The 22,242-nt window shown below is 46.9% G+C and overlaps 3 non-coding genes across 3 annotated transcripts; all 3 read right to left on the reverse strand.

The window, feature by feature from the left end:
* Positions 1-2,574: 2,574 nt before the first annotated feature.
* TRNAI-AAU (transfer RNA isoleucine (anticodon AAU)) lies at positions 2,575-2,648 on the reverse strand. The gene has a single exon. It is a non-coding gene; the product is annotated as a tRNA-Ile (tRNA).
* A 6,953-nt stretch (positions 2,649-9,601) lies between these two features.
* TRNAI-AAU (transfer RNA isoleucine (anticodon AAU)) lies at positions 9,602-9,675 on the reverse strand. The gene has a single exon. It is a non-coding gene; the product is annotated as a tRNA-Ile (tRNA).
* Positions 9,676-16,595: 6,920 nt separating this feature from the next.
* Positions 16,596-16,669, reverse strand: TRNAI-AAU (transfer RNA isoleucine (anticodon AAU)). Its single transcript has one exon. It is a non-coding gene; the product is annotated as a tRNA-Ile (tRNA).
* Between the last annotated feature and the right edge of the window lie 5,573 nt (positions 16,670-22,242).

Genomic DNA, 22,242 nt, shown 5'->3' on the forward strand with positions numbered 1-22,242 from the left:
GGGTCACATTTGTGGGTGCTAGTGAGTGAATCCGAGGAGATGGTCATGGGGGGGGATGCCAAAAAGGACTGCCGCACAGGGCACCACCAGCGATAAACCGACTCTGAATTTATTGTGCATGTGTGCTTGATGTAAACTGCTTTGTCAGCATACACTGGGACAAATAGTGCTATAAAAGAATAAAAATTAAAAAAAATGCCATTTATATCAATATTTGCGTAATTAGTCATACAGGCGGTTAAATCTTGCATTTTTACAGCGCTAGCAGATCTCTTACATTTGGAGCTCAAAAAAGTTAAAAACTTGCTTCTAAATCCTAGCTTCTCTTAGGTACTTGCGAAGAGATAACATGGTGTGTCCCGTTGTTTTCTTCCATTGCTTCGGTGCCTAGGTGTTCAACTCCATTAACTTCCATCCAGTATTAAACTCAAACAAAAAGAGGGCTAATAGCGCTTTTAGTCGGCCTTTGTTTAAGCCTTGCTGAAGGAGTTAATAAGAAAGCCCACTTACAAGCTGCTGCACTGAACGTTTTCAAACGCTTAGAAAACGGGGACCACATCACCCAAGTCTGTGTTGCACCCTCAGTCCCACCCTTACTCTTCAATTATCAAGGGGCTGCAGAGGATGTTCCCCCTGCGCTAAACTCTCAAGCAAAACCCCAAACTACCGCCATCACGTTTAACAGCGACTGCTCCTGTGCAGCTATCTGGCACTTCACAAGGAATAAAGCCGACCTAAACCTAACATACTCTTTTGCCCAGCGAGTGCCAAAATAATTACACTTGGAAATGTACTATACAGGTGTAACTGTTATTTGGACAGATTAAAAAATATGGGCAATCTACTTCAACATGGATGGTTTAAGGGGAAAATAAGGAGGAGCAGAGGAAGGGCCATGCAAACCTACAAAAAACCTACAGAAGTGTAAGGTAAGCAAGAACAATAAATAAGTCAAGTAAAATAAGTAAGGTAGGTATGTAAAGTAAGTAAGTTATGTAAGTAAATAAGTAAGGGAAGTAAAGTAAATAAGTAAAGTATAACTTTTGTAAAGCACGCAATAGCCAAGGCGTCTTAGTGCGAATTAGCTTTAGGGTGTCATAGTGTCCCTGGTGGGGCAAAAGCCCAGGGTCTTTTGTCTTTGGAGGTGTGGGAGTGCAGGAGGTCCAAGGTCCACGGTGGTGGTGGTGGAGAGGAGGAGCAGGGTACCTGGAGAGAGGTTTAGGGTCTCTGAGGGTGAATGTTCTCAGGAATGAGACCTGTGCAAGGTTCCTCGGTATGCAGGATGCATAAAGGTCGGGATGCAAGACCTCTAGAGGTACGTGGTTCCTGTAGGAAGGGAACTTGAGAATCCCTGGGGTGTGGAAGGTGCAGGGTCCCTGAGAGATGGACTTCCTCTGAAGCTGATGAATGTGCAGGGTCCCTGTTGGTGACAGAGGTGTTGGGTGTCTATATATAAGAGAGGTACAGGGTCCATGAGGTGGGGAAGTGTAGTGTCTCTGAAGATAGGGGTTGAGGAGGTAAGCACGGGCGTGCGGGGTCCCTGGGATAGGAACTGTAGGGTCCCTGGAGGCAGAACTGGTGCATAATCCCTAGCCGTGGGGGAGTCATGCTTAGTCTCTGTGGATGGCTGGTGTGCAGGATGCCATACGGTAGGAGTGATGCCCTGTCCCTGTGGGTGAGAACTTGCAGCCTTTCTTTAAGTGGGGGAGAGGCAGGGTGCTGGGAGGCGAGTGGTGTCTCTAGAGGTGAGAAGGTGCAGTGTCTCTGGACTGGAGGTTGTAAGCGTGCAGGGACCTTTGAGATGAGACCTTCACCTTGAGGTATGCAGTGTCGGATCATCTATTGCTCAGTAAACGCTCACTTCTGGGTGTTTCATCATCGGACCAGAATCTGGGTATCGGCTTCACTCTGGCCACATCCGCATCACACACCATTCTCGCCTCAAGCCCCTGATTCCTGTCACCTACGTTTATCACAAATTGCCTTAACTTTTACAACCTCATAATTTAGCTTCTTCCGCTAGTAGCACCTGCACGTCAAACTGAAATTCTGTGAAACAACCCCCCTCCACGGGTCTCCTCACTCCTAACCTTTACTTGACCACAATAAAGCGCTTCGTCAGGGTGCTAAACGCTATGTAAATGCAATTACAACAATACAATACACCTTGCTCTCCGTCTTGAAGCCATCAGATTATTTGGTGCTCCCAGTTACTGCCGTTGTATTGAATGCAGTGCAAGAATGATTTGCATATCACAACACTGCGAGGTTTCGGGCTGGTTGCCGCAGGTGTTTCTCTATTTTGCTCTCTGCGGATGTTCCTTCTCTCCCCATCCCAGTATTCAAAGCCCTGCACCCAACATATGTCTTTCAAAGGCACTCTCTACTTTCACCCCCTCACGTCCCGGTTTAAGCACGACTTGCATGTTCTTCTCTTTCTGTATTTCCATCCTCCTGTTTTGAAATGTGTGCCGTTCTGCATGGATATATGTTTACGGTAGTAAAACAACACGAATTAGGAGGCCATACATTAGTGGTAAAATGGCGTTAGAGCTTTTCCTAAAATGTAACCCTTGGCCCGTACGGGGATCGAACCCGCGACCTTGGCGTTATTAGCACCACGCTCTAACCAACTGAGCTAACTGGCCAATGTGTAACCCCACAAAATGTTCACTTAAGTACGTGAGACACGGCTCAACACTTCCCTCTGTTCAGTAGTTTACAGTTGAAAAGTATACATTCATAAGCTTAACTGTGCCAAGAAGTTCAATTGCCTTGTCTACTACTCAAAAGCAGCGTGGAAGTCTGCTAGGGTCACCACTAAACACCAAACAATGCTGCTACCAAACCTGCAAGGACACAGACATACTCACCCACATTCTCTCATCAAAAAGAGGATTCTTTTTTTGTTTACATTCTTGATGATTTAGCATCATGTCGATGTCTCCAAAAATGACATCATGTGACCTTTGCCCCGTTTAGCTCATCACTGGCAATATCATCACCGTCATTCAGGAGGGGACTGTCGCCTGACCTCCCAATACATTTTCCAGGCTATAGTCGCTACTAACGTACATGTCTGGAAACAGTTAATCTGGTTTATTGTGAAAAGGCACTACATCATACCACTGATAAACAAATGCTATTAGTGTAATAAGAGGCAAGTCACTTACCATCTAGACCTAAACATGGGCTCGATTCTTACTGCAAATGAAGGAACATTATAGTCCATCAAATGAAATACAAGAGATTTTTGTACAGTGTACACCCTCAACTCACATACTTGATGAAGTCTTTTGATGCGATAATGAAAAAAAGGGGTTCAGTGAAATAAAATATTTGCCTAAAATCACAATATTTGGTCAAGCCAGAAGCCATGACTGATCCCAAGATCTGTTTCACATGACATAATTCAGCCATTAAATGGATAGCTCTCCTTTTTAACAATAATGATTTATGCTTTCTTTTAATTCTTGACTTGTGAGGGAGAGCATGAATCAGACAAAAGCCATATGAATACCTGGCTCGTTTTGAGCTTGAGATTCCAAGAGGACCTTGAGCAGAGCCAGGCCTCTGGTTCGAAACTTCAGTGGCTCAACCAACCCCTGCAGACCACAGGCTTGCTTCCATCTAATTCTTCTGCACTCTGCAGAAGAGAGAAGAAATGTAATTTATATGCTATCCTTCCATGAAGCTCAGCAGTCTGGTCTGATATGGCAAGACGGTACTTACTGAACATTTGAAAGGGCTCAACTGGTGCTGAAATTGGAAAACATTTACTCCGGGAACCCATAACTTAGCAGTTATGGTCAGGCAAAGGAAAGGAGATAGTCACGAGGGGCGGAGTTTGAAAAGCAGAGCCTGACAGTCAACGTATACATCTACTAAAAAACTTCTGCTACAAAGAGACTGGAAACAAGGACATATGTGAAAGTATAGCTGTTCTGCATTACTTAATTGGTCACAGAGAGGCTGCATTTTAAAACATCTTGCAGGGTTAAGACGCATGCTATAGCAATCACTGTGTGCCCAGCAGTTCTGAGAGCATTATAATAGTAGTAAGATATCTTGCAATCTTGGGAGAATTCTTTGTTTTATCCAGTCAATGTTTTGACTCATAGAGTAGCATAGAAGGTTAATGTGGCTGCTTCCAAGCACATTATGTAACATGCAGATCACAGATTTTTTTTTATTTTTGTTACATTTAGATAGGTAAGTGGGCTACTGCTTTGAGCACTGAGGTAATTTTGGTACTTCCTGTTCAAACGTTGCAAGCCTTCTAATCTAGCACCGTGTTCTATTTACCAGGATTGACTTGAGTTTAAATCCTTATTGGGTTTTTACCCACAATATGTTATTCTAACATTGCAAAGAAGAGTTTCTTTGGGAAGTACTAAAGACTTATTAGTATAAACAACCACAATCACAGTGTTTCTCCTGACTGTCACTCTTAACATAAAATGTCTACAAGTATTGGTGATATGTGATTCCTAAACCTCATAAGCAATAACCCTCACTGCTTTAGCCTGTACAATGAATTATACAGCTGTATAATTTATGCAGGGCCGGCTTTAGGGCGGTGCGGCCGCACCACATGCTGACCTGGATTGGGGGCGCTGACCTCAAGGGGCACTGTGTTTAGCAATGACTTATGAAACTTGTCATTTAAAACCACCTTCTGAAAAGTTCCTTGTGTTAGGGTCTCAAGGCGCTGGGGTGGGGGAGCTACTGGTCATTTAAACAATGTCTTGAGGCGTTTTCTGAACGTCAAGAGGTCTTCAGTCTGGCGAAGATGGAGTGGTAGGGAGTTCCAGGTCTTGGCGGCTAGGTAAGAGAAGGATGTTCCTCCGGCGGTGGTGTGGAGGATGCGGGGGACGGAGGCGAGGACGAGGCTGGCGGAACGAAGATTGCGGGTGGGAGTGTGGAAGGTGAGTCTGTCATTTAGGTAGGCTGGACCTGTGTCGTGGAGGGCCTTGTGTGCGTGGATGAGGAGCATGAAGGTGATCCTTTTCGATTTTGTTAGCCAGTGTAGATCTCTGAGGTGGGGGGAGATGTGGTTGCGGCGTGGGACGTCAAGAATGAGGCGGGCAGATGCGTTCTGGATTCTTTGCAGCTTTGTTTGGAGTTTGGTTGTTGTTCCTGCATATGGGGCATTTCCATAGTCCAACCGGCTGCTAACCAGGGCGTGGGTGACGGTTTTCCTGGTTTCGACGGGGATCCACATGATGATCTTGCAGAGCATGCGGAGAGTGTTGTAGCAGGCAGAGGAGATGGCGTTGACCTGCTGAGTCATGCTGAGTGTGGGGTCCAAGATGAATCCCAGGTTGCGTGCGTGTGTGAGGGTGCGGATCCTAGGGAGGTGGGCCACCAAGAGTCGTTCCATGCTGAGGGGTTGGTGCCAAAGGTGAGGATTTCTATTTTGTCTGTGTTTAACTTGAGGCGGCTTGATTCCATCCAGCTGGCGATGGTGTGAACTCCGTTGTGGAGGTTGTTCTTTGCAGTTGTAGGGTCTTTTGTGAGGGAGAGGATGAGCTGAGTGTCGTCTGCGTAGAAAACCATGCTGATGTGGTGGATTTGTGCGATGTTGGCGAGGGGGGCCATGTAAACATTGAAGAGCGTGGGGCTGAGCGATGATCCTTGGGGGACGCCACAGATGATTCTGGAGGCTTCTGACAGGAACGGTGGGAGCCGGACTCTCTGGGTTCTGCCTGCGAGAAATGACGAGATCCGGTCGAGTGCCTTGTCGTGGATTCCAGTGTTGTGGAGGCGTGTGCGGAGAGTATGATGGCATACCGTGTCGAAGGCTGCGGAGAGGTACAGGAGGATGAGTGCTGCTGTTTCTCCTTCGTCGAGCATGGTCCTGATGTCGTCTGTGGCAGCAATAAGTGTGGTCTCTGTGCTGTGGGTTTTGCGGAATCCGGATTGGGAGGTGTTGAGCACCTTGCTGTCTTCCAAGAACCGGGATAGTTGGCTGTTCACGTTTTTTTTTCGATGACCTTGGCTGGGAAGGGGAAGAGGGAGATCGGCCGGTAGTTCTTGGGGTCGTCTGGGTCTGCCTTTGGTTTCTTCAGCAGGACGTTGACTTCTGCGTGCTCCTATCTTTCTGGGAAGGTGGCTGACTCGAAGGAGCTGTTGATGGTGTTGCAGAGGTGGGGAGCAATGATGATGTTTGCTTTATTGAAGATGTTGTGTGGGCAGGGGTCCGATGGTGATACGGAGTGGATGGAGGCCATGGTGTTGGCGGTGTCTTCTATGTTGACGGGGGTCCAGGTGTGGAGGAGGTGGGTGTTGCTTTGGGCGTGGGGTCCGTGGGTGTTTGTAGTCAGCTGGTGGGTCTGGGGGTTGAAGCTGTTGTGGATTTCTTCTATCTTTCAACGGAAGAGGGTTGCAAGTGAGTTGTAGAACTCCTGTGATGGCGGGGGTTCGTTGGAGCAGGTTCTGGGAGTGGAGAGCTCTTTGATGATGCCGAAGAGCTCTTTACTGTTGTGAGCGTTGGTGTCAATGCGGTTTTTGAAGTGGGACCTTTTAGTGATGCGGACCAGTTGGTGGTGTTTGCGTATGGCATCTTTGAAAGCAATGTGGTTGGAGTTGGTAGGTTCAAGGTGCCAGGTTTTTTCCATTCTGCGACATAGCCGTTTGGATTCCTGTATGGCTGGGGTGAACCAGCTGTCCTTGATTCTGTGGAGGGTGTTTGGGGGTTCTTTGAGCGGTACGAGGGTGTTGCCGCAGTGTTCTATCCAGCGATGCAGGTTGATGGTGGCTGTGTTGAGGTCCTGGGTCCCAGGGGGTGGGGCCCGGGCGAGGGTGGAAATCAGCTGATCCGTTGATATTTTGCTCCATTTGCTTCGGGGGGGTTGTGTGCGGTGGTTGTGAGTGACTTGCCATAAAGTAGCATAGAGGGTTAATATGCCTGCTGCAAAGAACAGAAATATATTTTATGTGGATAGCTTAGAGTGATAGTAACGCCAGCCTTTACCAGCACATTAAAACAAATGAATGCATGTAAAAGGGGGCTACGGAGAGATGAGGGTCACATTTGTGGGTGCTAGTGAGTGAATCCGAGGAGATGGTCATGGGGGGGGATGCCAAAAAGGACTGCCGCACAGGGCACCACCAGCGATAAACCGACTCTGAATTTATTGTGCCTGTGTGCTTGATGTAAACTGCTTTGTCAGCATACACTGGGACAAATAGTGCTATAAAAGAATAAAAATAAAAAAAAATGCCATTTATATCAATATTTGCGTAATTAGTCATACAGGCGGTTAAATCTTGCATTTTTACAGCGCTAGCAGATCTCTTACATTTGGAGCTCAAAAAAGTTAAAAACTTGCTTCTAAATCCTAGCTTCTCTTAGGTACTTGCGAAGAGATAACATGGTGTGTCCCGTTGTTTTCTTCCATTGCTTCGGTGCCTAGGTGTTCAACTCCATTAACTTCCATCCAGTATTAAACTCAAACAAAAAGAGGGCTAATAGCGCTTTTAGTCGGCCTTTGTTTAAGCCTTGCTGAAGGAGTTAATAAGAAAGCCCACTTACAAGCTGCTGCACTGAACGTTTTCAAACGCTTAGAAAACGGGGACCACATCACCCAAGTCTGTGTTGCACCCTCAGTCCCACCCTTACTCTTCAATTATCAAGGGGCTGCAGAGGATGTTCCCCCTGCGCTAAACTCTCAAGCAAAACCCCAAACTACCGCCATCACGTTTAACAGCGACTGCTCCTGTGCAGCTATCTGGCACTTCACAAGGAATAAAGCCGACCTAAACCTAACATACTCTTTTGCCCAGCGAGTGCCAAAATAATTACACTTGGAAATGTACTATACAGGTGTAACTGTTATTTGGACAGATTAAAAAATATGGGCAATCTACTTCAACATGGATGGTTTAAGGGGAAAATAAGGAGGAGCAGAGGAAGGGCCATGCAAACCTACAAAAAACCTACAGAAGTGTAAGGTAAGCAAGAACAATAAATAAGTCAAGTAAAATAAGTAAGGTAGGTATGTAAGGTAAGTAAGTTATGTAAGTAAATAAGTAAGGGAAGTAAAGTAAATAAGTAAAGTATAACTTTTGTAAAGCACGCAATAGCCAAGGCGTCTTAGTGCGAATTAGCTTTAGGGTGTCATAGTGTCCCTGGTGGGGCAAAAGCCCAGGGTCTTTTGTCTTTGGAGGTGTGGGAGTGCAGGAGGTCCAAGGTCCACGGTGGTGGTGGTGGAGAGGAGGAGCAGGGTACCTGGAGAGAGGTTTAGGGTCTCTGAGGGTGAATGTTCTCAGGAATGAGACCTGTGCAAGGTTCCTCGGTATGCAGGATGCATAAAGGTCGGGATGCAAGACCTCTAGAGGTACGTGGTTCCTGTAGGAAGGGAACTTGAGAATCCCTGGGGTGTGGAAGGTGCAGGGTCCCTGAGAGATGGACTTCCTCTGAAGCTGATGAATGTGCAGGGTCCCTGTTGGTGACAGAGGTGTTGGGTGTCTATATATAAGAGAGGTACAGGGTCCATGAGGTGGGGAAGTGTAGTGTCTCTGAAGATAGGGGTTGAGGAGGTAAGCACGGGCGTGCGGGGTCCCTGGGATAGGAACTGTAGGGTCCCTGGAGGCAGAACTGGTGCATAATCTCTAGCCGTGGGGGAGTCATGCTTAGTCTCTGTGGATGGCTGGTGTGCAGGATGCCATACGGTAGGAGTGATGCCCTGTCCCTGTGGGTGAGAACTTGCAGCCTTTCTTTAAGTGGGGGAGAGGCAGGGTGCTGGGAGGCGAGTGGTGTCTCTAGAGGTGAGAAGGTGCAGTGTCTCTGGACTGGAGGTTGTAAGCGTGCAGGGACCTTTGAGATGAGACCTTCACCTTGAGGTATGCAGTGTCGGATCATCTATTGCTCAGTAAACGCTCACTTCTGGGTGTTTCATCATCGGACCAGAATCTGGGTATCGGCTTCACTCTGGCCACATCCGCATCACACACCATTCTCGCCTCAAGCCCCTGATTCCTGTCACCTACGTTTATCACAAATTGCCTTAACTTTTACAACCTCATAATTTAGCTTCTTCCGCTAGTAGCACCTGCACGTCAAACTGAAATTCTGTGAAACAACCCCCCTCCACGGGTCTCCTCACTCCTAACCTTTACTTGACCACAATAAAGCGCTTCGTCAGGGTGCTAAACGCTATGTAAATGCAATTACAACAATACAATACACCTTGCTCTCCGTCTTGAAGCCATCAGATTATTTGGTGCTCCCAGTTACTGCCGTTGTATTGAATGCAGTGCAAGAATGATTTGCATATCACAACACTGCGAGGTTTCGGGCTGGTTGCCGCAGGTGTTTCTCTATTTTGCTCTCTGCGGATGTTCCTTCTCTCCCCATCCCAGTATTCAAAGCCCTGCACCCAACATATGTCTTTCAAAGGCACTCTCTACTTTCACCCCCTCACGTCCCGGTTTAAGCACGACTTGCATGTTCTTCTCTTTCTGTATTTCCATCCTCCTGTTTTGAAATGTGTGCCGTTCTGCATGGATATATGTTTACGGTAGTAAAACAACACGAATTAGGAGGCCATACATTAGTGGTAAAATGGCGTTAGAGCTTTTCCTAAAATGTAACCCTTGGCCCGTACGGGGATCGAACCCGCGACCTTGGCGTTATTAGCACCACGCTCTAACCAACTGAGCTAACCGGCCAATGCGTAACCCTACAAAATGTTCACTTAAGTACGTGAGACACGGCTCAACACTTCCCTCTGTTCAGTAGTGTACAGTTGAAAAGTATACATTCATAAGCTTAACTGTGCCAAGAAGTTCAATTGCCTTGTCTACTACTCAAAAGCAGCGTGGAAGTCTGCTAGGGTCACCACTAAACACCAAACAATGCTGCTACCAAACCTGCAAGGACACAGACATACTCACCCACATTCTCTCATCAAAAAGAGGATTCTTTTTTTGTTTACATTCTTGATGATTTAGCATCATGTCGATGTCTCCAAAAATGACATCATGTGACCTTTGCCCCGTTTAGCTCATCACTGGCAATATCATCACCGTCATTCAGGAGGGGACTGTCGCCTGACCTCCCAATACATTTTCCAGGCTATAGTCGCTACTAACGTACATGTCTGGAAACAGTTAATCTGGTTTATTGTGAAAAGGCACTACATCATACCACTGATAAACAAATGCTATTAGTGTAATAAGAGGCAAGTCACTTACCATCTAGACCTAAACATGGGCTCGATTCTTACTGCAAATGAAGGAACATTATAGTCCATCAAATGAAATACAAGAGATTTTTGTACAGTGTACACCCTCAACTCACATACTTGATGAAGTCTTTTGATGCGATAATGAAAAAAAGGGGTTCAGTGAAATAAAATATTTGCCTAAAATCACAATATTTGGTCAAGCCAGAAGCCATGACTGATCCCAAGATCTGTTTCACATGACATAATTCAGCCATTAAATGGATAGCTCTCCTTTTTAACAATAATGATTTATGCTTTCTTTTAATTCTTGACTTGTGAGGGAGAGCATGAATCAGACAAAAGCCATATGAATACCTGGCTCGTTTTGAGCTTGAGATTCCAAGAGGACCTTGAGCAGAGCCAGGCCTCTGGTTCGAAACTTCAGTGGCTCAACCAACCCCTGCAGACCACAGGCTTGCTTCCATCTAATTCTTCTGCACTCTGCAGAAGAGAGAAGAAATGTAATTTATATGCTATCCTTCCATGAAGCTCAGCAGTCTGGTCTGATATGGCAAGACGGTACTTACTGAACATTTGAAAGGGCTCAACTGGTGCTGAAATTGGAAAACATTTACTCCGGGAACCCATAACTTAGCAGTTATGGTCAGGCAAAGGAAAGGAGATAGTCACGAGGGGCGGAGTTTGAAAAGCAGAGCCTGACAGTCAACGTATACATCTACTAAAAAACTTCTGCTACAAAGAGACTGGAAACAAGGACATATGTGAAAGTATAGCTGTTCTGCATTACTTAATTGGTCACAGAGAGGCTGCATTTTAAAACATCTTGCAGGGTTAAGAATCTGAGAGCATTATAATAGTAGTAAGATATCTTGCAATCTTGGGAGAATTCTTTGTTTTATCCAGTCAATGTTTTGACTCATAGAGTAGCATAGAAGGTTAATGTGGCTGCTTCCAAGCACATTATGTAACATGCAGATCACAGATTTTTTTTTATTTTTGTTACATTTAGATAGGTAAGTGGGCTACTGCTTTGAGCACTGAGGTAATTTTGGTACTTCCTGTTCAAACGTTGCAAGCCTTCTAATCTAGCACCGTGTTCTATTTACCAGGATTGACTTGAGTTTAAATCCTTATTGGGTTTTTACCCACAATATGTTATTCTAACATTGCAAAGAAGAGTTTCTTTGGGAAGTACTAAAGACTTATTAGTATAAACAACCACAATCACAGTGTTTCTCCTGACTGTCACTCTTAACATAAAATGTCTACAAGTATTGGTGATATGTGATTCCTAAACCTCATAAGCAATAACCCTCACTGCTTTAGCCTGTACAATGAATTATACAGCTGTATAATTTATGCAGGGCCGGCTTTAGGGCGGTGCGGCCGCACCACATGCTGACCTGGATTGGGGGCGCTGACCTCAAGGGGCACTGTGTTTAGCAATGACTTATGAAACTTGTCATTTAAAACCACCTTCTGAAAAGTTCCTTGTGTTAGGGTCTCAAGGCGCTGGGGTGGGGGAGCTACTGGTCATTTAAACAATGTCTTGAGGCGTTTTCTGAACGTCAAGAGGTCTTCAGTCTGGCGAAGATGGAGTGGTAGGGAGTTCCAGGTCTTGGCGGCTAGGTAAGAGAAGGATGTTCCTCCGGCGGTGGTTTGGAGGATGCGGGGGACGGAGGCGAGGACGAGGCTGGCGGAACGAAGATTGCGGGTGGGAGTGTGGAAGGTGAGTCTGTCATTTAGGTAGGCTGGACCTGTGTCGTGGAGGGCCTTGTGTGCGTGGATGAGGAGCATGAAGGTGATCCTTTTCGATTTTGTTAGCCAGTGTAGATCTCTGAGGTGGGGGGAGATGTGGTTGCGGCGTGGGACGTCAAGAATGAGGCGGGCAGATGCGTTCTGGATTCTTTGCAGCTTTGTTTGGAGTTTGGTTGTTGTTCCTGCATATGGGGCATTTCCATAGTCCAACCGGCTGCTAACCAGGGCGTGGGTGACGGTTTTCCTGGTTTCGACGGGGATCCACATGAAGATCTTGCAGAGCATGCGGAGAGTGTTGTAGCAGGCAGAGGAGATGGCGTTGACCTGCTGAGTCATGCTGAGTGTGGGGTCCAAGATGAATCCCAGGTTGCGTGCGTGTGTGAGGGTGCGGATCCTAGGGAGGTGGGCCACCAAGAGTCGTTCCATGCTGAGGGGTTGGTGCCAAAGGTGAGGATTTCTGTTTTGTCTGTGTTTAACTTGAGGCGGCTTGATTCCATCCAGCTGGCGATGGTGTGAACTCCGTTGTGGAGGTTGTTCTTTGCAGTTGTAGGGTCTTTTGTGAGGGAGAGGATGAGCTGAGTGTCGTCTGCGTAGAAAACCATGCTGATGTGGTGGATTTGTGCGATGTTGGCGAGGGGGGCCATGTAAACATTGAAGAGCGTGGGGCTGAGCGATGATCCTTGGGGGACGCCACAGATGATTCTGGAGGCTTCTGACAGGAACGGTAGGAGCCGGACTCTCTGGGTTCTGCCTGCGAGAAATGACGAGATCCGGTCGAGTGCCTTGTCGTGGATTCCAGTGTTGTGGAGGCGTGTGCGGAGAGTATGATGGCATACCGTGTCGAAGGCTGCGGAGAGGTCCAGGAGGATGAGTGCTGCTGTTTCTCCTTCGTCGAGCATGGTCCTGATGTCGTCTGTGGCAGCAATAAGTGTGGTCTCTGTGCTGTGGGTTTTGCGGAATCCGGATTGGGAGGTGTTGAGCACCTTGCTGTCTTCCAAGAACCGGGATAGTTGGCTGTTCACGTTTTTTTTTCGATGACCTTGGCTGGGAAGGGGAAGAGGGAGATCGGCCGGTAGTTCTTGGGGTCGTCTGGGTCTGCCTTTGGTTTCTTCAGCAGGACGTTGACTTCTGCGTGCTCCTATCTTTCTGGGAAGGTGGCTGACTCGAAGGAGCTGTTGATGGTGTTGCAGAGGTGGGGAGCAATGATGATGTTTGCTTTATTGAAGATGTTGTGTGGGCAGGGGTCCGATGGTGATACGGAGTGGATGGAGGCCATGGTGTTGGCGGTGTCTTCTATGTTGACGGGGGTCCAGGTGTGGAGGAGGTGGGTGTTGCTTTGGGCGTGGGGTCCGTGGGTGTTTGTAGTCAGCTGGTGGGTCTGGGGGTTGAAGCTGTTGTGGATTTCTTCTATCTTTCAACGGAAGTGGGTTGCAAGTGAGTTGCAGAACTCCTGTGATGGCGGGGGTTCGTTGGAGCAGGTTCTGGGAGTGGAGAGCTCTTTGATGATGCCGAAGAGCTCTTTACTGTTGTGAGCGTTGGTGTCAATGCGGTTTTTGAAGTGGGACCTTTTAGTGATGCGGACCAGTTGGTGGTGTTTGCTTATGGCATCTTTGAAAGCAATGTGGTTGGAGTTGGTAGGTTCAAGGTGCCAGGTTTTTTCCATTCTGCGACATAGCCGTTTGGATTCCTGTATGGCTGGGGTGAACCAGCTGTCCTTGATTCTGTGGAGGGTGTTTGGGGGTTCTTTGAGCGGTACGAGGGTGTTGCCGCAGTGTTCTATCCAGCGATGCAGGTTGGTGGTGGCTGTGTTGAGGTCCTGGGTCCCAGGGGGTGGGGCCCGGGCGAGGGTGGAAATCAGCTGATCCGTTGATATTTTGCTCCATTTGCTTCGGGGGGGTTGTGTGCGGTGGTTGTGAGTGACTTGCCATAAAGTAGCATAGAGGGTTAATATGCCTGCTGCAAAGAACAGAAATATATTTTATGTGGATAGCTTAGAGTGATAGTAACGCCAGCCTTTACCAGCACATTAAAACAAATGAATGCATGTAAAAGGGGGCTACGGAGAGATGAGGGTCACATTTGTGGGTGCTAGTGAGTGAATCCGAGGAGATGGTCATGGGGGGGGATGCCAAAAAGGACTGCCGCACAGGGCACCACCAGCGATAAACCGACTCTGAATTTATTGTGCATGTGTGCTTGATGTAAACTGCTTTGTCAGCATACACTGGGACAAATAGTGCTATAAAAGAATAAAAATTTAAAAAAATGCCATTTATATCAATATTTGCGTAATTAGTCATACAGGCGGTTAAATCTTGCATTTTTACAGCGCTAGCAGATCTCTTACATTTGGAGCTCAAAAAAGTTAAAAACTTGCTTCTAAATCCTAGCTTCTCTTAGGTACTTGCGAAGAGATAACATGGTGTGTCCCGTTGTTTTCTTCCATTGCTTCGGTGCCTAGGTGTTCAACTCCATTAACTTCCATCCAGTATTAAACTCAAACAAAAAGAGGGCTAATAGCGCTTTTAGTCGGCCTTTGTTTAAGCCTTGCTGAAGGAGTTAATAAGAAAGCCCACTTACAAGCTGCTGCACTGAACGTTTTCAAACGCTTAGAAAACGGGGACCACATCACCCAAGTCTGTGTTGCACCCTCAGTCCCACCCTTACTCTTCAATTATCAAGGGGCTGCAGAGGATGTTCCCCCTGCGCTAAACTCTCAAGCAAAACCCCAAACTACCGCCATCACGTTTAACAGCGACTGCTCCTGTGCAGCTATCTGGCACTTCACAAGGAATAAAGCCGACCTAAACCTAACATACTCTTTTGCCCAGCGAGTGCCAAAATAATTACACTTGGAAATGTACTATACAGGTGTAACTGTTATTTGGACAGATTAAAAAATATGGGCAATCTACTTCAACATGGATGGTTTAAGGGGAAAATAAGGAGGAGCAGAGGAAGGGCCATGCAAACCTACAAAAAACCTACAGAAGTGTAAGGTAAGCAAGAACAATAAATAAGTCAAGTAAAATAAGTAAGGTAGGTATGTAAGGTAAGTAAGTTATGTAAGTAAATAAGTAAGGGAAGTAAAGTAAATAAGTAAAGTATAACTTTTGTAAAGCACGCAATAGCCAAGGCGTCTTAGTGCGAATTAGCTTTAGGGTGTCATAGTGTCCCTGGTGGGGCAAAAGCCCAGGGTCTTTTGTCTTTGGAGGTGTGGGAGTGCAGGAGGTCCAAGGTCCACGGTGGTGGTGGTGGAGAGGAGGAGCAGGGTACCTGGAGAGAGGTTTAGGGTCTCTGAGGGTGAATGTTCTCAGGAATGAGACCTGTGCAAGGTTCCTCGGTATGCAGGATGCATAAAGGTCGGGATGCAAGACCTCTAGAGGTACGTGGTTCCTGTAGGAAGGGAACTTGAGAATCCCTGGGGTGTGGAAGGTGCAGGGTCCCTGAGAGATGGACTTCCTCTGAAGCTGATGAATGTGCAGGGTCCCTGTTGGTGACAGAGGTGTTGGGTGTCTATATATAAGAGAGGTACAGGGTCCATGAGGTGGGGAAGTGTAGTGTCTCTGAAGATAGGGGTTGAGGAGGTAAGCACGGGCGTGCGGGGTCCCTGGGATAGGAACTGTAGGGTCCCTGGAGGCAGAACTGGTGCATAATCCCTAGCCGTGGGGGAGTCATGCTTAGTCTCTGTGGATGGCTGGTGTGCAGGATGCCATACGGTAGGAGTGATGCCCTGTCCCTGTGGGTGAGAACTTGCAGCCTTTCTTTAAGTGGGGGAGAGGCAGGGTGCTGGGAGGCGAGTGGTGTCTCTAGAGGTGAGAAGGTGCAGTGTCTCTGGACTGGAGGTTGTAAGCGTGCAGGGACCTTTGAGATGAGACCTTCACCTTGAGGTATGCAGTGTCGGATCATCTATTGCTCAGTAAACGCTCACTTCTGGGTGTTTCATCATCGGACCAGAATCTGGGTATCGGCTTCACTCTGGCCACATCCGCATCACACACCATTCTCGCCTCAAGCCCCTGATTCCTGTCACCTACGTTTATCACAAATTGCCTTAACTTTTACAACCTCATAATTTAGCTTCTTCCGCTAGTAGCACCTGCACGTCAAACTGAAATTCTGTGAAACAACCCCCCTCCACGGGTCTCCTCACTCCTAACCTTTACTTGACCACAATAAAGCGCTTCGTCAGGGTGCTAAACGCTATGTAAATGCAATTACAACAATACAATACACCTTGCTCTCCGTCTTGAAGCCATCAGATTATTTGGTGCTCCCAGTTACTGCCGTTGTATTGAATGCAGTGCAAGAATGATTTGCATATCACAACACTGCGAGGTTTCGGGCTGGTTGCCGCAGGTGTTTCTCTATTTTGCTCTCTGCGGATGTTCCTTCTCTCCCCATCCCAGTATTCAAAGCCCTGCACCCAACATATGTCTTTCAAAGGCACTCTCTACTTTCACCCCCTCACGTCCCGGTTTAAGCACGACTTGCATGTTCTTCTCTTTCTGTATTTCCATCCTCCTGTTTTGAAATGTGTGCCGTTCTGCATGGATATATGTTTACGGTAGTAAAACAACACGAATTAGGAGGCCATACATTAGTGGTAAAATGGCGTTAGAGCTTTTCCTAAAATGTAACCCTTGGCCCGTACGGGGATCGAACCCGCGACCTTGGCGTTATTAGCACCACGCTCTAACCAACTGAGCTAACCGGCCAATGCGTAACCCCACAAAATGTTCACTTAAGTACGTGAGACACGGCTCAACACTTCCCTCTGTTCAGTAGTTTACAGTTGAAAAGTATACATTCATAAGCTTAACTGTGCCAAGAAGTTCAATTGCCTTGTCTACTACTCAAAAGCAGCGTGGAAGTCTGCTAGGGTCACCACTAAACACCAAACAATGCTGCTACCAAACCTGCAAGGACACAGACATACTCACCCACATTCTCTCATCAAAAAGAGGATTCTTTTTTTGTTTACATTCTTGATGATTTAGCATCATGTCGATGTCTCCAAAAATGACATCATGTGACCTTTGCCCCGTTTAGCTCATCACTGGCAATATCATCACCGTCATTCAGGAGGGGACTGTCGCCTGACCTCCCAATACATTTTCCAGGCTATAGTCGCTACTAACGTACATGTCTGGAAACAGTTAATCTGGTTTATTGTGAAAAGGCACTACATCATCCCACTGATAAACAAATGCTATTAGTGTAATAAGAGGCAAGTCACTTACCATCTAGACCTAAACATGGGCTCGATTCTTACTGCAAATGAAGGAACATTATAGTCCATCAAATGAAATACAAGAGATTTTTGTACAGTGTACACCCTCAACTCACATACTTGATGAAGTCTTTTGATGCGATAATGAAAAAAAGGGGTTCAGTGAAATAAAATATTTGCCTAAAATCACAATATTTGGTCAAGCCAGAAGCCATGACTGATCCCAAGATCTGTTTCACATGACATAATTCAGCCATTAAATGGATAGCTCTCCTTTTTAACAATAATGATTTATGCTTTCTTTTAATTCTTGACTTGTGAGGGAGAGCATGAATCAGACAAAAGCCATATGAATACCTGGCTCGTTTTGAGCTTGAGATTCCAAGAGGACCTTGAGCAGAGCCAGGCCTCTGGTTCGAAACTTCAGTGGCTCAACCAACCCCTGCAGACCACAGGCTTGCTTCCATCTAATTCTTCTGCACTCTGCAGAAGAGAGAAGAAATGTAATTTATATGCTATCCTTCCATGAAGCTCAGCAGTCTGGTCTGATATGGCAAGACGGTACTTACTGAACATTTGAAAGGGCTCAACTGGTGCTGAAATTGGAAAACATTTACTCCGGGAACCCATAACTTAGCAGTTATGGTCAGGCAAAGGAAAGGAGATAGTCACGAGGGGCGGAGTTTGAAAAGCAGAGCCTGACAGTCAACGTATACATCTACTAAAAAACTTCTGCTACAAAGAGACTGGAAACAAGGACATATGTGAAAGTATAGCTGTTCTGCATTACTTAATTGGTCACAGAGAGGCTGCATTTTAAAACATCTTGCAGGGTTAAGACGCATGCTATAGCAATCACTGTGTGCCCAGCAGTTCTGAGAGCATTATAATAGTAGTAAGATATCTTGCAATCTTGGGAGAATTCTTTGTTTTATCCAGTCAATGTTTTGACTCATAGAGTAGCATAGAAGGTTAATGTGGCTGCTTCCAAGCACATTATGTAACATGCAGATCACAGATTTTTTTTTATTTTTGTTACATTTAGATAGGTAAGTGGGCTACTGCTTTGAGCACTGAGGTAATTTTGGTACTTCCTGTTCAAACGTTGCAAGCCTTCTAATCTAGCACCGTGTTCTATTTACCAGGATTGACTTGAGTTTAAATCCTTATTGGGTTTTTACCCACAATATGTTATTCTAACATTGCAAAGAAGAGTTTCTTTGGGAAGTACTAAAGACTTATTAGTATAAACAACCACAATCACAGTGTTTCTCCTGACTGTCACTCTTAACATAAAATGTCTACAAGTATTGGTGATATGTGATTCCTAAACCTCATAAGCAATAACCCTCACTGCTTTAGCCTGTACAATGAATTATACAGCTGTATAATTTATGCAGGGCCGGCTTTAGGGCGGTGCGGCCGCACCACATGCTGACCTGGATTGGGGGCGCTGACCTCAAGGGGCACTGTGTTTAGCAATGACTTATGAAACTTGTCATTTAAAACCACCTTCTGAAAAGTTCCTTGTGTTAGGGTCTCAAGGCGCTGGGGTGGGGGAGCTACTGGTCATTTAAACAATGTCTTGAGGCGTTTTCTGAACGTCAAGAGGTCTTCAGTCTGGCGAAGATGGAGTGGTAGGGAGTTCCAGGTCTTGGCGGCTAGGTAAGAGAAGGATGTTCCTCCGGCGGTGGTTTGGAGGATGCGGGGGACGGAGGCGAGGACGAGGCTGGCGGAACGAAGATTGCGGGTGGGAGTGTGGAAGGTGAGTCTGTCATTTAGGTAGGCTGGACCTGTGTCGTGGAGGGCCTTGTGTGCGTGGATGAGGAGCATGAAGGTGATCCTTTTCGATTTTGTTAGCCAGTGTAGATCTCTGAGGTGGGGGGAGATGTGGTTGCGGCGTGGGACGTCAAGAATGAGGCGGGCAGATGCGTTCTGGATTCTTTGCAGCTTTGTTTGGAGTTTGGTTGTTGTTCCTGCATATGGGGCATTTCCATAGTCCAACCGGCTGCTAACCAGGGCGTGGGTGACGGTTTTCCTGGTTTCGACGGGGATCCACATGAAGATCTTGCAGAGCATGCGGAGAGTGTTGTAGCAGGCAGAGGAGATGGCGTTGACCTGCTGAGTCATGCTGAGTGTGGGGTCCAAGATGAATCCCAGGTTGCGTGCGTGTGTGAGGGTGCGGATCCTAGGGAGGTGGGCCACCAAGAGTCGTTCCATGCTGAGGGGTTGGTGCCAAAGGTGAGGATTTCTGTTTTGTCTGTGTTTAACTTGAGGCGGCTTGATTCCATCCAGCTGGCGATGGTGTGAACTCCGTTGTGGAGGTTGTTCTTTGCAGTTGTAGGGTCTTTTGTGAGGGAGAGGATGAGCTGAGTGTCGTCTGCGTAGAAAACCATGCTGATGTGGTGGATTTGTGCGATGTTGGCGAGGGGGGCCATGTAAACATTGAAGAGCGTGGGGCTGAGCGATGATCCTTGGGGGACGCCACAGATGATTCTGGAGGCTTCTGACAGGAATGGTAGGAGCCGGACTCTCTGGGTTCTGCCTGCGAGAAATGACGAGATCCGGTCGAGTGCCTTGTCGTGGATTCCAGTGTTGTGGAGGCGTGTGCGGAGAGTATGATGGCATACCGTGTCGAAGGCTGCGGAGAGGTCCAGGAGGATGAGTGCTGCTGTTTCTCCTTCGTCGAGCATGGTCCTGATGTCGTCTGTGGCAGCAATAAGTGTGGTCTCTGTGCTGTGGGTTTTGCGGAATCCGGATTGGGAGGTGTTGAGCACCTTGCTGTCTTCCAAGAACCGGGATAGTTGGCTGTTCACGTTTTTTTTTCGATGACCTTGGCTGGGAAGGGGAAGAGGGAGATCGGCCGGTAGTTCTTGGGGTCGTCTGGGTCTGCCTTTGGTTTCTTCAGCAGGACGTTGACTTCTGCGTGCTCCTATCTTTCTGGGAAGGTGGCTGACTCGAAGGAGCTGTTGATGGTGTTGCAGAGGTGGGGAGCAATGATGATGTTTGCTTTATTGAAGATGTTGTGTGGGCAGGGGTCCGATGGTGATACGGAGTGGATGGAGGCCATGGTGTTGGCGGTGTCTTCTATGTTGACGGGGGTCCAGGTGTGGAGGAGGTGGGTGTTGCTTTGGGCGTGGGGTCCGTGGGTGTTTGTAGTCAGCTGGTGGGTCTGGGGGTTGAAGCTGTTGTGGATTTCTTCTATCTTTCAACGGAAGTGGGTTGCAAGTGAGTTGCAGAACTCCTGTGATGGCGGGGGTTCGTTGGAGCAGGTTCTGGGAGTGGAGAGCTCTTTGATGATGCCGAAGAGCTCTTTACTGTTGTGAGCGTTGGTGTCAATGCGGTTTTTGAAGTGGGACCTTTTAGTGATGCGGACCAGTTGGTGGTGTTTGCTTATGGCATCTTTGAAAGCAATGTGGTTGGAGTTGGTAGGTTCAAGGTGCCAGGTTTTTTCCATTCTGCGACATAGCCGTTTGGATTCCTGTATGGCTGGGGTGAACCAGCTGTCCTTGATTCTGTGGAGGGTGTTTGGGGGTTCTTTGAGCGGTACGAGGGTGTTGCCGCAGTGTTCTATCCAGCGATGCAGGTTGGTGGTGGCTGTGTTGAGGTCCTGGGTCCCAGGGGGTGGGGCCCGGGCGAGGGTGGAAATCAGCTGATCCGTTGATATTTTGCTCCATTTGCTTCGGGGGGGTTGTGTGCGGTGGTTGTGAGTGACTTGCCATAAAGTAGCATAGAGGGTTAATATGCCTGCTGCAAAGAACAGAAATATATTTTATGTGGATAGCTTAGAGTGATAGTAACGCCAGCCTTTACCAGCACATTAAAACAAATGAATGCATGTAAAAGGGGGCTACGGAGAGATGAGGGTCACATTTGTGGGTGCTAGTGAGTGAATCCGAGGAGATGGTCATGGGGGGGGATGCCAAAAAGGACTGCCGCACAGGGCACCACCAGCGATAAACCGACTCTGAATTTATTGTGCATGTGTGCTTGATGTAAACTGCTTTGTCAGCATACACTGGGACAAATAGTGCTATAAAAGAATAAAAATTAAAAAAAATGCCATTTATATCAATATTTGCGTAATTAGTCATACAGGCGGTTAAATCTTGCATTTTTACAGCGCTAGCAGATCTCTTACATTTGGAGCTCAAAAAAGTTAAAAACTTGCTTCTAAATCCTAGCTTCTCTTAGGTACTTGCGAAGAGATAACATGGTGTGTCCCGTTGTTTTCTTCCATTGCTTCGGTGCCTAGGTGTTCAACTCCATTAACTTCCATCCAGTATTAAACTCAAACAAAAAGAGGGCTAATAGCGCTTTTAGTCGGCCTTTGTTTAAGCCTTGCTGAAGGAGTTAATAAGAAAGCCCACTTACAAGCTGCTGCACTGAACGTTTTCAAACGCTTAGAAAACGGGGACCACATCACCCAAGTCTGTGTTGCACCCTCAGTCCCACCCTTACTCTTCAATTATCAAGGGGCTGCAGAGGATGTTCCCCCTGCGCTAAACTCTCAAGCAAAACCCCAAACTACCGCCATCACGTTTAACAGCGACTGCTCCTGTGCAGCTATCTGGCACTTCACAAGGAATAAAGCCGACCTAAACCTAACATACTCTTTTGCCCAGCGAGTGCCAAAATAATTACACTTGGAAATGTACTATACAGGTGTAACTGTTATTTGGACAGATTAAAAAATATGGGCAATCTACTTCAACATGGATGGTTTAAGGGGAAAATAAGGAGGAGCAGAGGAAGGGCCATGCAAACCTACAAAAAACCTACAGAAGTGTAAGGTAAGCAAGAACAATAAATAAGTCAAGTAAAATAAGTAAGGTAGGTATGTAAGGTAAGTAAGTTATGTAAGTAAATAAGTAAGGGAAGTAAAGTAAATAAGTAAAGTATAACTTTTGTAAAGCACGCAATAGCCAAGGCGTCTTAGTGCGAATTAGCTTTAGGGTGTCATAGTGTCCCTGGTGGGGCAAAAGCCCAGGGTCTTTTGTCTTTGGAGGTGTGGGAGTGCAGGAGGTCCAAGGTCCACGGTGGTGGTGGTGGAGAGGA

The sequence above is a fragment of the Pleurodeles waltl genome, chromosome 12 (genome assembly GCF_031143425.1).
Source record: "Pleurodeles waltl isolate 20211129_DDA chromosome 12, aPleWal1.hap1.20221129, whole genome shotgun sequence".
Lineage (NCBI taxonomy): Eukaryota > Metazoa > Chordata > Amphibia > Caudata > Salamandridae > Pleurodeles > Pleurodeles waltl.